This window comes from Larus michahellis, chromosome 1 (assembly GCF_964199755.1).
Source record: "Larus michahellis chromosome 1, bLarMic1.1, whole genome shotgun sequence".
Classification (NCBI taxonomy): Eukaryota; Metazoa; Chordata; class Aves; order Charadriiformes; family Laridae; genus Larus; species Larus michahellis.
In genome coordinates this window covers 4,303,452-4,317,141 of record NC_133896.1, presented here as the reverse complement: position 1 = coordinate 4,317,141, position 13,690 = coordinate 4,303,452, and the positions used below count along the sequence as shown (strand labels likewise).

The following is a 13,690-nucleotide window of genomic DNA, read 5'->3' as shown; positions in this document are numbered from 1 at the left end:
AAAGGGAGATTTAACAAATTCTGAAGACAAGTTCAGTAAAGATTATTAAAAAAACCATCCAGCTCAGTAAATCCCTGTACTACTGATGTCTGGACATAGAAAAGCGTGCAAAAGGAGGATCCTATATTCTCATTCTGTTCCTGTGCTCCTCAGTCACCCACCTTTGGCCATTGCTGGAGACAAACTCTGCTCCAGGTGGGTGTACAAGAACAGTTGCTCTTCTAGTCTTACATTCGTTACCTCTCCGCAAATCATTTTGTCTAACACAGATATAATGTCCCGAAAAAAAATGTCAATGTTAGCACCTCCTCCATGCCTGTTATAAATATCCAAACGTTCAGTTTGGATAGCAATTTAAAGCCACATACCACCTCTCTACCAAATAAGATCCCATAATTCTGAAGTTCTTTATTTTTTTTTAATAGCAGGAAAAAATATACAACCTAACATGAGGAATTCAAATCATAAAAGGCAAGCTGGAAATATATTTTAACGTGAACAACTCTACTGTTACAAAAATATTTTATTAGTTATTTCATTGATTCCAACAAAAGCTAAGCTGGTCCTAGAATGACGACCAAGTAGACTGACCCTTCTATTCTGTTCTGGACTTTTTGCATAATTTGCCAGTGAAAGGCCTCTGAACTACATTGGGAAAGCACACTCAGTTTCACAGCAGCAATAGCTAGCAGGGAGAGAGGGATCTCATGACTAAGCGTATGGTCTACCATCCAATAGATAATTCTATCTGCAAAACCGTTAAAACTGCAATGCTGATTTGATCCTCATAAACCTTTCATCCATCTAAATACAGCAATATAATTCTCTCATTCTGCAAGGGGTTTGTGATTGCTGTCACTGTAACTGCTTTTAGAGCAGTGGCTAGTCAGTCACTTGGAAGGCTATGCACAATACATCGGAATACAATGCATTTTACTGAAGTTTCACATTTTTACAGTGGTACCTCTAGGCAAAAATAGTGTCCTGTATTGATGCATCTGGAAAACATTCATTATCACCTTTGGGCAGGTGATTTTAGCTCTCTTCTGATCTCCAAGGTGTCTGAGAGGAGAGAGACGGTCCTAAAAACCTTAAGACACACAACCTGACGCAGTGTCCCAGTGACTGATATTGCCAGAGATTATTCTTGCTCTCTGGGAAGCTGAAAACCTTCTCTGCAACATCTTAATGAGGTGCTTGGTGTGTCTGCCCAGACTGATACACCTTAAAACCTCCAGAAATGTAGAGATCAAACCTCTGAAATAAAGCCTAGGCGAAAGGGTCCATTCGTTATTTGAGTTCCCCCTTCTAAGACCCGGAAGGTGACTTGCTGCTTATTGCTCTTTCCCTGCATTTCCTCTACATTTTTACTCTAGGCTCCTCTTGCTAGAAGAAAAAACTCCCTTTGAAAAATCCCAACCTGAAACCGTATTTCCAAGCAACAAGAAGAAAGTGTTATCTATTCTAGGAAATGGTCCTATTTACTTAACAAAATTAATAGATATTTTAATGACGCTTTTAGACTACCACACTGTAACTGACTTTTCATACAGTCGTTCTGACAGTCAGGGAAAAATGGAATCACTGTATCAAAATATTCTTCAGGAGAATTACCATGTCGCTATTCCCCGTTTTTTTTTTTCCTTTTAAAAGGATATCAAATTACTCCAACATGAAGCATAACATAAGTCTTCTGTTACAGAAAGCAGAGCACAAAGAGAAATTTTACTTTTTATGGGTATATATAGCATTAATTCTTAACAGCCAAGGCTGCAAAGCTGACTTCTATGTTGACACGCACTGAGTCACTTTAAGAAATTAAAGTTATTGAACAAATCACTGCTAAGTTTCTACTCCCCTTCAGTCCTGTAAAATTTGTCAACAATAAAGATTATTAAAACATAAGCTATATACAGAACATTAGAAATCAATTCTGCCTAGCCACTGTATTTTCTTTCACACAGTCGAGATGCCTAAATTTAGCATGCATGTTTTTATTTCTATTAGAAACTATGTTAACAAACTTCATGTGGCTCTCCAATATCCTTGATACTGAACCACAGGCTTGTATATGAAGTCTGCAAAAATCGCCAGGGTCAAATGTCCGAGTTGGGAAAAAGAGGATGAGCAAGTGTGTTGTACCAGTAACCAAGTGCAACTCCACTTAGCATGGGAAGCTCTGGATTGGGAATGAAATATGGAGAAAAAAGCATACAGGAGTTTCACATATAAATACATCTAATTACACATGTGAAGTTTCTGAAATGTTAGACATCTAGGCTAAATTAGTGGTCCAGACTGTACCACATCAATGAGACCTGCCTTTCTAGAGGTACCTTTTTAAAGACAAGTCACTCCCTCCGAGGGGGTCTGGACTAGGTACCTTCAGGGAGATGTTCATCCTACCTGCTGTTCACCACCTGCTTCAGCAGGGACTGGAAATCTAAGCGTCAAGAGAAGAATGCCACACACAGTATTTGAGGCAAAACAGAAAAACTGAGGTACTCGCATGTGCTTAGTATATTTTCTAGGGGTGTTCAAGATGAAACTTCTCCTCTGTGTACGCTCTTGAGAATCCTGCATTACTTCATGTGATTGCTACCTAGCTAATTCGTGTTACACATGGGCTCTTTACCAACTACCCACTTTCAGTTACTTATGCTTCTTGGAAGGCAAAAGACTTGGATCCGCGCAGACCAACTACCCTAACTCCACTTGCACTGTGTCTCAATTTTGTAACATCTTCAGAGCGCTTGGTGCAGGTACTTTGCCAACATACCCCTTTCACACGTGAAAACAGGATTTGTCTCTAAAAACCTTTTCCTCGGCTCTATACTTGAAAGGAACTGAACAGCCTGAAAAACTACTTCAAGAAGAAAATCAATTTGACAGTTAAGCCGTGGTGACAATGAACTGGAAATGAAGTACTAGGGTTGACAACTGCAGTTGTACTCAGTTGGTACCTACAAGTATTAGCTTCTGAAATTCTGTAACAGCTGTAAAAGGTAACAGTGGTTACTGGATCGGTTCTATTTGTATTCCCTCAAATCACAAAGCTGACACCACGCAATTCTTATTTCTTCTTGGACCCACCGTACCTAAAAAACAATGATCCTCTTGTGCACTGGAAGGGATGGAATGTGAAATCCCATCCACATCCCAACAAAATCCCACAAACATTTTGGCAGTAAAAATTTATTATGTAAAGTCCAGATGGCATCCCAAATATTTCTACTTCAAAATTTAGAAATAATTTTTTTTGCTTAAAATAAACGACATAAAAGCATCACGCCTAAAATTGACTATACAAAAGCATCAAGCTAGGTAGCCAGGCTTTAATGAACAGTTATTTGGACTATGGGAAGAACGTGAATGTGGCTTTCTTCATTTAACTTCATTGTCAGAAATGAGTAATATTTTTCTATTCAAATATGTTTGAATGACTGGCAGGGAAGGAAGATATAATAAGCAGATACATCCAGTAACATAGTATACTTTGAGAAGAACTTTTCCAGCCATCCAAAGCCTCACAGCTTTACCATAAACTTCTGTAGCAGAGTTTCAAACTTTCAGAACCAAATTTCCTATTTTTATTATTCTAATAAGAGTTCTTTTGCTTACCTTTTGGTTTCTCCACTATGCAATTTCAGCTCTGAATCTGGGAATGTGGTCTTCAAAATGGTTTTAGCTGCTGCTTCACCAAAGCAGCTAAGCCTGACGATCGGTTCAGTTTCAGTATCAATTTAATTACTGCATACCCTTTAAGCTATGGGATAAAGATCGATCCTTGATTCTGACTGTCATTTTGCAGTGAGCCCACTCCTACATTCCTTTTATATCTATCACTGAATGCCAAAGAAATCTCAGTGTACTTGGCATGAAGGCTGCACCTCCTATATTTATGCTCCCACTAATGTATGCTCCATTTTAGTCCTTACCAGCTTAAAATCATCTGTGAGGAAAAATGGCATAAGGTGCAAAACAGTTCATGCAACTGTTTTACTGATATGAAATATTATTCACTCACATTGCCTTTCCATCATCATCTTTCTCCTGGATTTTCTGTTTAATTATAACCAAAAAAATAACAGAAAGATCCATGGTAATTTTCTTAAATTAATTGTACACAGCTATATTAGGATTGTTGATCCTACTCAAACTTTCAGTACCTCCACAAAATAAATCAGTACTTTCTAACTGTACTACCTTAACTTTGCTGGCAGAAACACATTTGATTCTTCAAGACAGATGAAAATGAAGTGTTTTCTCCGGGCAAGAATTCCTTATATCTGACACACTAACACTTCATCCTTTTTAATTATTCCACAGGTGGTTGCCTTGGAAACTGCCAAGTAGCTCTTGGATTTGAGGGATCCAGCATGAGAAAGTAACAAGCCTTTGTAGCCACGGCATTCGGATCTGCGTTGGCTGCAGCAATGGGGTGACGGAACGGTGGTGAAAACCTGAAAGAAATGGTTAAAATTAATAGAGCTGAATTATATTGCTCAATTCTTCAAAAAATAAAATACAATGAATGTTGATAGCCCCTTAAAAGAGGATACAAAGTAGGCTTCTGAAAAACTGCTTATGCAGCTTCCCAGCACAGACTGAATTTCACCTTCGGGAGGACAGCCCTGAAATGTTGATGCCGAAGGAGCTCACGAGCTTCAGTTTTCAAGATAAAGCAATATGAGATTTTCCTCAGCTTCAACAGGGACCTTCTTAAGTGCCTGGTCAAACTGCCTGAAATTCCATGCTATTGTTTTTCTTTGAATAAAAATAGAGTAACTACAAATAGCTCTCATCACGAATGCTGAATCACTGTATTTTGTATCATACAGCAAATTGCTTCAAACTTTGTTTAGCCTTTAAAACCAGGAAAGGTTTCTTTGCTTCAAACACAATTAAAAGCCTATCAAAGCATCTCATTCTGCATTTATATAGCTTGTCTAGAAGTACAGAAAGTTCTCCTTGCACACTCTGATCTCTTACTATTTCAAAATCTGACCATTTGCATTTAAAAAAAAATTTAAAAAAATAAATCAAAACCAAACCAAAGCAAAACCTAATTGCATTTTCTATCACTGGTCAAAGTTATGAACCCTGATTTTTCACAAGTCTTTTTTCTTTGTTTTCTCATGTTCAATTTCACAAAAAATGGGTTAGCAGTAAGCCGTAGAAAAATAATTTTCCTAAAACTATCAATCATGCAAATGGTGACTCCTGCACCCAGAGACTGTCTCATGAAAGGTTGGGAGGATCTATGAGTGTGTCCAAGCTCACAATGCTTTCTCAAGACCTTGCTCACATCTACACGTACGTGTATATATATGATTTGCAATACTGACCAACTGACTGGCAGGACCTCAAGTACAACAGCACTGCGGAGGGGGACTTGCCTACACCTTTCCATAACGAGACACCTAAAAGCCACAAGAATACATTTGTTAAATCTAGAGCTGAGTTTTACTAGAACAAACTAGAGTAAACATGTATTTATTTCACAGAAAAAAAGCTGAAGCGAAGCAAGAGAAATGAGAGGGTTTATGAACAATGTCCCCAGTGCCTACTTTGTCCCTCCAGGGCAGGTCCTCTCCTTCAGGCTTGCTCTCGGCCTAGTGACTCCGTACATTTCTGACCTCTAGAAAACACCACATAGCCTGCTTTGGTCCCAAAGGAAAATAACGGCTTCTGTGTCTTTCCCTATCCACTTCACAGAGCTCCCTCCTCTAGCCCTCCCAATCCTCCCTTCTAGCACTTGGCTCCCGACAGGCACGTCCAAAGTCACAGCAAATCTCAGAACCACTTAAAGCTCACCTTTCAACTTCCTGAATAACCACCAAATTGTACTGCCACCTCCCCTCTTTCCTGCCTTCTTGAATCCCTTGCTTGATTGGAAAGTAGAACAGGAAACAATTTTCCTTCTCTCCGTTCTTCCCTCCCTCAACCAACTCCACCAAGGACAAAGCCTGATTAAGTAGTCCTGTGCAGGTTGTCTCTTCCCTGGTGGGTTCTGTACTTTCTCCTTGCTTCCTCCTGCACAGCCTTTTCAGTCACATAACTTGTTACAAGCAAGATTTCTGAAAGATGAGTTGACAAGAATAGGCGTTTTCTTTCCCTCATTCCCCAGCAGTTCTATAGTTTTGTTTAGTAATGTCTGGATGGAACTTAGAATGAACATGAGTGTTCTCAACTCCTCTGTCCCACCAGCCCAAGCTCCACTTGCCATCTACCTCCATTCTCTGGGAGAGGCAACCTGCTCCCGCTTCCAGTCCATCAGCTTTGGTTTGGTTTGCATCTTTTAGGGCTTCTCCCTGCAGACACGGCATGCCAGAATACTGTGGAACATTGAGAACATTTTCTCCATTCCTCCTCTTCACAATTACAGCTACAATCTTCTGCATGTCCTGTTAATGCAGAAGAAAACCCTTTTCTTTCCCCGTTCTCTCAAGTGTCTCTGACAGACTGAGTCTCCAAAGCCTCAAAATAACCCTTTTATCACAAAACGCTATGTTTCTTTTGAGGAAAGGTAGATTTTTCTTCCCTGCCTCAGGTATGTTGCCAGTACTCTCAAGCACGTGACACACTGTACCCGTCATCTCATTTTGTTGACTCTAATAGGGCAGACAGAAGAACTTCATCTACAATGTCAACTCAGAGTATTAATCACAGAATCACACAATGGTTTAGGTTGGAAGGGACCTTAAAGATCATCTATCTCCAAGCCCCCTGCCATGGGCAGGGACACCTCCCACTACCTATCATTGTTCCAGACCAAATCTGGTACATGACCAATTCCCCAGTGTTAGTCCTTTTAAGACATCACCAAGATGTTCCCAAAAAAAGGGCACCTACTTCTTAACAGGCTCTGACGCCTTCCATTTTCATTTGCCTTATTCTCAGCGCAGTACCATCCCAAGATAATTATTTCAAATAAAGTTGTGTTGCAAGGCTTCTACCTCGATTTAAATCCCACACCCTTCTAGAGACACCTCTCAATAAGCTGACTTCTAGAGTCTTCACCTTCACCCCATCTTTTCCCTATCCTCATTGTCCCAGAGCAAATAAATAATTTCAAAGGCTCTTAGAGAGGTCTTGCTAGCTTATTTTCTTTTCTATGTATTATGGAAACCTTTGTAAAATGTGTTTATGTTAAACATATTCATATTAACACATACTCTTCAGATACTCTGCTTCTGTGACGAATTTGTGCAGTGGCTTATCTTTGCCGTGTTCCTCCCACTCCAACTTCTTATTCCCAGTTCAGCCTCTGCCCATCCAGTAATCTAACTTGGTTCTTGGGCTCCTGGACTGTCTTTCTGCTTCCTATAAATAAAGGTCACGCGTTGGAGCCACGAGATGAATCCAATGCCTGACTTTGATTTCTTTGTGGTTCTGTAACAGTCGTCCCTCCCAGGTGCTACGAAGACACCTGGATCAAAGGGAGCTCCCCTAGCTGAGGTTTTGGCCAGCGCTTTGAAAAAAGAGATGTCACACTCTCTGCAGCTCTTTTCTAGACTTGAAGGAATGTTTTTGTGCTACTGTCTCTTCAAAAATGTAAATAAAAGCTTCTGTCTCAGTCTCCAGAGGACATATGTCTTTGCTCACTTCCAGCTTCAGCCCTCGAGCCCAGGGCTGCCTTCAGATTCCCATCTTGTCTCCCAACACAACCGTTAAGAGACCCCGAGTCACCAAGTGCTTGGAGGAGCTGCCTGCACGCTTCTTCAGAGCAAGCATCAACAAAACACTGAAAGCACTGTGAACTTAGTGTTTTTTAGAAAAATACATAAAACATGGAATCTGAGCCGTAAAACTAAAAGCAAAATGAATAAAAGACTTTTAAGTAACTCCCCATGTCCGCTGTGATTTCGTTTTTTGGGGTTTTTTTTTTTTTTTTTTTTTTTCAGGCTTGTTCTCAATCCATTAACAACCTATTTTTGCATAATCCCTATGCATCCCTGAAGGAAGTCTTTGTTACCATGTCTGAGCATTTACTGAGACTGTTCGTTTCCTCCTCCTAAATCTCCATTCCTGACTCAGGCTTCCTTCTGACCAGCCTCTACCCCATCTTCTGAAAAGCTGCCCCTTGGGAATATGCTCAGACACTCTCAGGGAATGCAAAAATCTCCCTCCTACCTGCACCTGATGGAGAATACAGCAACCAGGACACCACAACAGGAAACGTTCCTCCCATTGTAGTCAAAGACACAAGTAGAGAATCATAGAATAGTTACAGTTGGAAGGGACCTTAAAGATCATCTCGTTCCCACCCCCCTGCCCTGGGCAGGGACACCTCCCACCAGCCCAGGTTGCTCAAAGCCCCATCCAACCTGGCCTTGAACCCCTCCAGGGATGGGGCAGCCACAACTTCTCTGGGCAACCTGAGACAGTGTCTCACCACCTTCATAGTGAAAAATTTCTTCCTAGTATCTAATCTAAATCTCCCCTCTTCCAGTTTGAAGCCACTACCCCTTGTCCTATCACTACGTGCCCTTGTAAAAAGTCCTTCTCCAGCTTTCTTTTACGCCCCCTTCAGATACTGGAAAGCTGCTACAAGTAATTCAAATGCCATTCACGATGCATCCTACATTGACATTTTCAAAGAGGACCAGAAAGGTCAGATTGCCAAAACCTTAATCAAAGGGATTTGAGTTCTTAATTCCCTTCTTCCTCTGTGGAAATTCCCATTATGTCAGTAAGGTACCTACAAGCTCTGACCATGCTTCTTAGTGCAAAGTTCTTTGTTCTGTTCCTGGTTTCATCCACAGCTGAATTAGTAAGTTTGGAAAACTTAATGACCTTAAACCAAATTTTAAAATTGTCGTTTCTCTAGTTACAATTTATTTTCTCTTCAAAAACATCTTCAAAATTTGCTGTGCACAAAACCGATACACAGCCACAACCACATTCCTTAGTGAACTAGAAAGTTGATGTTTTCCTGATAATTCTTCTTTTGGCATCTGAAGGAGGCACGCAAACGGCTTTTACCAAGTACAAAACTTCCTTTTAATTTTGTGTTGTGAGTGTTTTTAGAATATATATATTGTAGGTCACATATACAATAGCACAGAAGCACAGCAGTGAGAGTGAGCCTCACTGCCCTCTTGTGAAAACAAAGTTAAAGCCTTCCACTGACTCCCAAGGCAGTGGAGTAAGGTTCCAGAAGCAATGCATCATTTGAGATTCTTTCCCAAAAAAAGCATCTTTCAACACCGTTTCCTCATCTTCCCTTCTTACATCCCTTATTTTCTACCTGAAAAGAAGTTAAATAGCGTTTTAGCAAGATGTGTCAAAGCTGGATACCTTTTTTGAAAAAGCTTGTCAATAATGTTGTATGTTTTACTATTTAAAATATAATAAGGGAAAAATAGCAGCAATCTCCTGAACACTTTTATGGTTGGCAAGAAGCCCATCTTTTCAGATTGCTGAAAAAGGAAATGACCCTACATTGTGGAAAATAATTATTTGATCTTTACTGTGTTGTTGTTTTGTTGGTGGTGGTTTTTTTGTTTCTGTTTGTTTTGTTTTTTGTTTTTTTTTTTTTTTTTAAGGTTTACTTGCAAGTATTTGGTAAATAAAAAAGCATCTTTCTCTTATGTTATTTTGAAGTACAAACATCTCAATCAGACTGCCAAGCCTTCTCTAAACTATCCCAACTCCCAGTGAGGATTATCAGAATTTTGCTATTTTACAGCTTTACCAGGCTAATATATATCTGCAAAATGAATACTGAAACGAAGATGAAAGAACAGAAAAGACACATTTTTCTGTCTTCAATAAAAACCTAAAGTGAGAGTTTTAAATGAGAAGTATGGGAATTTCCCCTATAAAAACCACAGGTGGCCAGAAAATTTTCACCCAAGAAACTTCTTCCACAGAGTCAACAAAGAAATTATACAAAATACATGTAAAAAGGCTGATCAGGACATAAGATACTTTGCCTGGGACATGATTGCTCAAGAACACATGCCAGCCAGCAACCGCATGAAGGGAAATGAGAAGACAGGTAAGAAAGCTGGGAAGCTTAGTCAAGTAGAAACAAAGATAACTGAAGAAGAGGTGCAGCAGCAGAGCATGCTTAGGACAACCACAGCTGGGCAGCTTCAAGGAGCTTCATTTAAGATAGCCCAAGATCAGGTGGCTACTTTAAAGAAGTTTATGAATTGAGTGTACAGTTGGCAATCGGTCAGATGTCGAGTGAAGTGGTTTCCTCACTCTCCACCTAAGTGATGGCAACAGCTCTTATGAACTGGCCTGTTAGGAGCTCCTAAGCAAAAATGGAAGGATAAAGAATCATAGAATCGTCTAAGGTGGAAGGGACCTTTAAGATCATTGAGTCCAACCATCAACCTGACACTGCCCAAAACACCACTAAACCATGTCCCTGAGCACTATGACTACCAGGCTTTTTAATACCTCCAGGGATGGTGACTCCACCACTTCCCTGGGCAGCTTGTGCCAATGTTTGACAAACCTTTCCATGAAGATATTTTTCCTAATATCCAGTCTAAACTTCCCCTGGAGCAACTTGAGGCCATTTCCTCTTATCCCATTGCCTGTTACTTGGCACAAAGGACTGACCACCCCCTCTCTACACTCTCCTTTCAGGTAGTTGTAGAGAGCAAGAAGGTCTCCCCTCAGCCTCCTCTTCTCCAGGCTGAACACCCCCAGCCTCTCCTCATAAGACTTGTGCTCCAGACTCCTCAGCAGCTCCGTTGCCCTTCTCTGGAACAGTGTCCCTCTTGCAAAACAGGCAACTGTGTTTATCAGTTCCCATATCTAAAAGGAGATCTGTACCAGCTAGAACCTGTGAAGATAAGAACTCCTGATGCACAGATTATCCAAAACCAAATCCATCTCAAAAGAAAGGGGAATACCTTTTAGTCTTAAGTAAATGTAGGTTTTGCACTGTGATGACAGAAGAGACATGGAATCAGTATGCTGAATAGTAAAAAATAGCCACTGTGTGCTTCATCTGTTCAGCGCTGTTGCCTAAACAATACTGGAATCTTTTGGGACGAAAATATAGCGCAATTTTATATAACAACTTTCACTATATTAAGAGTCACTGGTAAACTAAAATGCAAGCAAAAAACCCAAAAAAAGTACTATAGCAGCACTAAAAAAAGAAAATTTAAAAAAAAAAAATCACCCAACACTTTCAGCAGTATCTGGAAGACATTTTTTTTCCTTATATAGAGAACAACATCAGTAAGTGATGACCCAGAAAAGTGGTACACATTCTGACTTTCTAGTTCATAACTACACATGCACACACAGGGACAATCATCACAGAGTTCTGTGGTGATAGTGTAAATTTGGAGCCATTCCCTTGCCCAGACTGGATAATCTGGGCTCAACTTGTCCCTTGTATCTCGCTCTTCATAGCTCTTTTTCCTTCTGTATCTCAGAAAACCTCACCCTTCCTCAGACTACAGAGGAAGCCTAGACAGCAAGCGTAACATCCACCCATCTCAGATTTGTAAAGGTTGATGATCCTCTCCTCTTACTAAAAAGCATGATCAAGTATTCAAAACATGAGAGCTGGCACAGAAACTTCCTGCCAAATGCTCTCCTATGAGAGACCAACATTCAGCAGAGAAAAAAAACCAAAACATTTTGTTTACTGTGAAGTTCACCTAGTTTAATATTAGATACTATTGGACAGCTAGGCCTTAAGACATCTCATTACCTACTACACATCAATTTGTATTTTTAAGACTGAGTTTATTTTTTTAGAAAAACGTTTACTAAACACCGTCCTCACACACTGGGAACATCCGCTTTCAACCTGCTACCACGGAGACTAATTTGCTTCATATAAGCCCTCTAGTGAAACAGTTCAAAGCCTTTTCCCCTTGATTATTAGTTGCCAATTAATATAACACAGATACTAGAAATTTATCAACACAATAAGTGTTATTACCTTGACAATACTTGCTTCTGAACAGCTTCCGCTACACAAGTAACTGCATTTTTTATTCCACTGTTCTGATGTACAGCTGGTTGTGAAGTCGTGATGTTAACACCACGAGGACCAACCCACAGACGCAGAGAGCCACACAGACTCCAGAGCCACACGAACCACCACTAGAACATGATCATTTCTAGCAGAAAATGGCCAAGAACCAACAGCTGAAATTAACTCTGCGGTTTCACCACGGCTGGGACAGCCACCAAAACAGACAGCTTCACCCATTTCTCATCTGTGACTGTTCATTCCCGTCCCTGTTCCACCTCCTCGTTTGTAACAGCACCCTCCTTAGTGCTGACCCTGTTGTATAGATCTGATTTGCTGCTGTTGCTGGTTCTGCAGTGGGTTCACTGTACAGCTGTAGAAAGACCAGGCCAGGACCAGGGGCCAGTGCTCCAGCCACGCCAGCTGGCATCGAAGCAGGGACAGGCGACTGGGGGAAGCTGACTGCTTCTTTCAGCAGCTCTGCCAGTTTATGCCAGCTTAAAATTCCCCACGAAACTACGGAGAGCTAGAAACTAGACATATTCCAGTTAGAAATGCAGTAAAACACGACAAAAAAGAAGAAAGCACAGACTGTTTAACCAATAGAACAAATTACTAAAAGAGATGTTGAAATCTTCATTTCTAAGTAACTTCAAAGGAAGACAGCATGCCTTTATGAAAAACATTTTCAACAAATGCCTGTTAATTTTTCAGTCAAACATGAACTACTGAGCTCAAAACCAGGAGTAACAGTTACACATAATGACCTGCAATACTCTAAATGTCAGACTAAATTATCTAACAGTTCCTTCTGCCTTGTATCTTTGAAACGTATATATATTTTAGTTCTCTCCCTGGTTGTGTCAGATCAGCATGGTTTAACAGTTGGAAGCAACAGAGTCAAATTTAACGATATCCCTGCTTGGAACGCATCCACCAGGGGTTGAATCTGAATTCTTCACGTAGAAAGAAGCAGCTCTAACATTTGATCTGGAATTCGTACCTCGTTAGGAGGGAAGCAGCAGAAGTCTCACTTGTTCCTGCTACCAAGCTGGCGGTGAGGGAGAAGGAGCCATGCTGTGCTAGAACTGGTTACCGACCTCGTCAAAACTCTCAGCTGCGAATGCAGTGAATGATAATTTTGCCTGCCACAAGCAGACAGCCTCAGCGGGTAGGAATCTTCACGTTCGGAAGCACTAAGTAGGAGGGTCAAATTAGAAATCTTGGCTTTCAGCATCTTTCTTCATGCTTCAGTACACTATGGGTGAAGGAAGATGCTTTCTCTCTGCCTCAGTAACTGTATAGTATTTCATCCTTTGCAAAAAAAAAAAAATCTATACATTTATAAGACATGTAGCACTTGGCAGCATTTCATAACTGCTGACTGACTAAGATGAGCTCATTTAACACAATTTTGAAATAAGTGTATTATTTTATATGCCTAAGCCTATACATTTTGGAAGGCAACAAAAGAAGGAAGAGGAAGAGATGATACAGTGCACGGCCTGAAGAGAGTGGCCTGCTGCCAGTGCCCACACATAGTATTCTCTCTTTTTCAGCCTCTGTCATATACACACACCCCCTGGAAAATACCAATCCACTCAGGGCAAGTAGGAATGTTTTTCTAGTGCTGCCAGCTTCTGCCAAAATTCATTTTCATTTTAAAATAAAGATTATGCTTATTTAATCACAAGATAGTTAACTTACGTAGCAACACCTGTCTGAGAAGTA

General features: G+C 40.5%; 1 long non-coding RNA gene across 3 annotated transcripts in view; it reads right to left on the bottom strand.

Moving 5' to 3' along the window:
• The window catches only part of LOC141738088 (uncharacterized), a 139,744-nt gene that overhangs the window by 92,440 nt on the left and 33,614 nt on the right, over positions 1-13,690 (bottom strand). For 2 of the 3 annotated variants that reach the window (XR_012585297.1, XR_012585299.1), the window contains exons 2-3: positions 4,207-4,463; positions 3,622-3,766 (exon numbers count right to left, since the gene is read on the bottom strand). This is a non-coding gene — a long non-coding RNA (uncharacterized LOC141738088). The remainder of the gene's footprint in view (positions 1-3,621; positions 3,767-4,206; positions 4,464-13,690) is intronic. The other variant, XR_012585298.1, reaches the window with a different exon arrangement.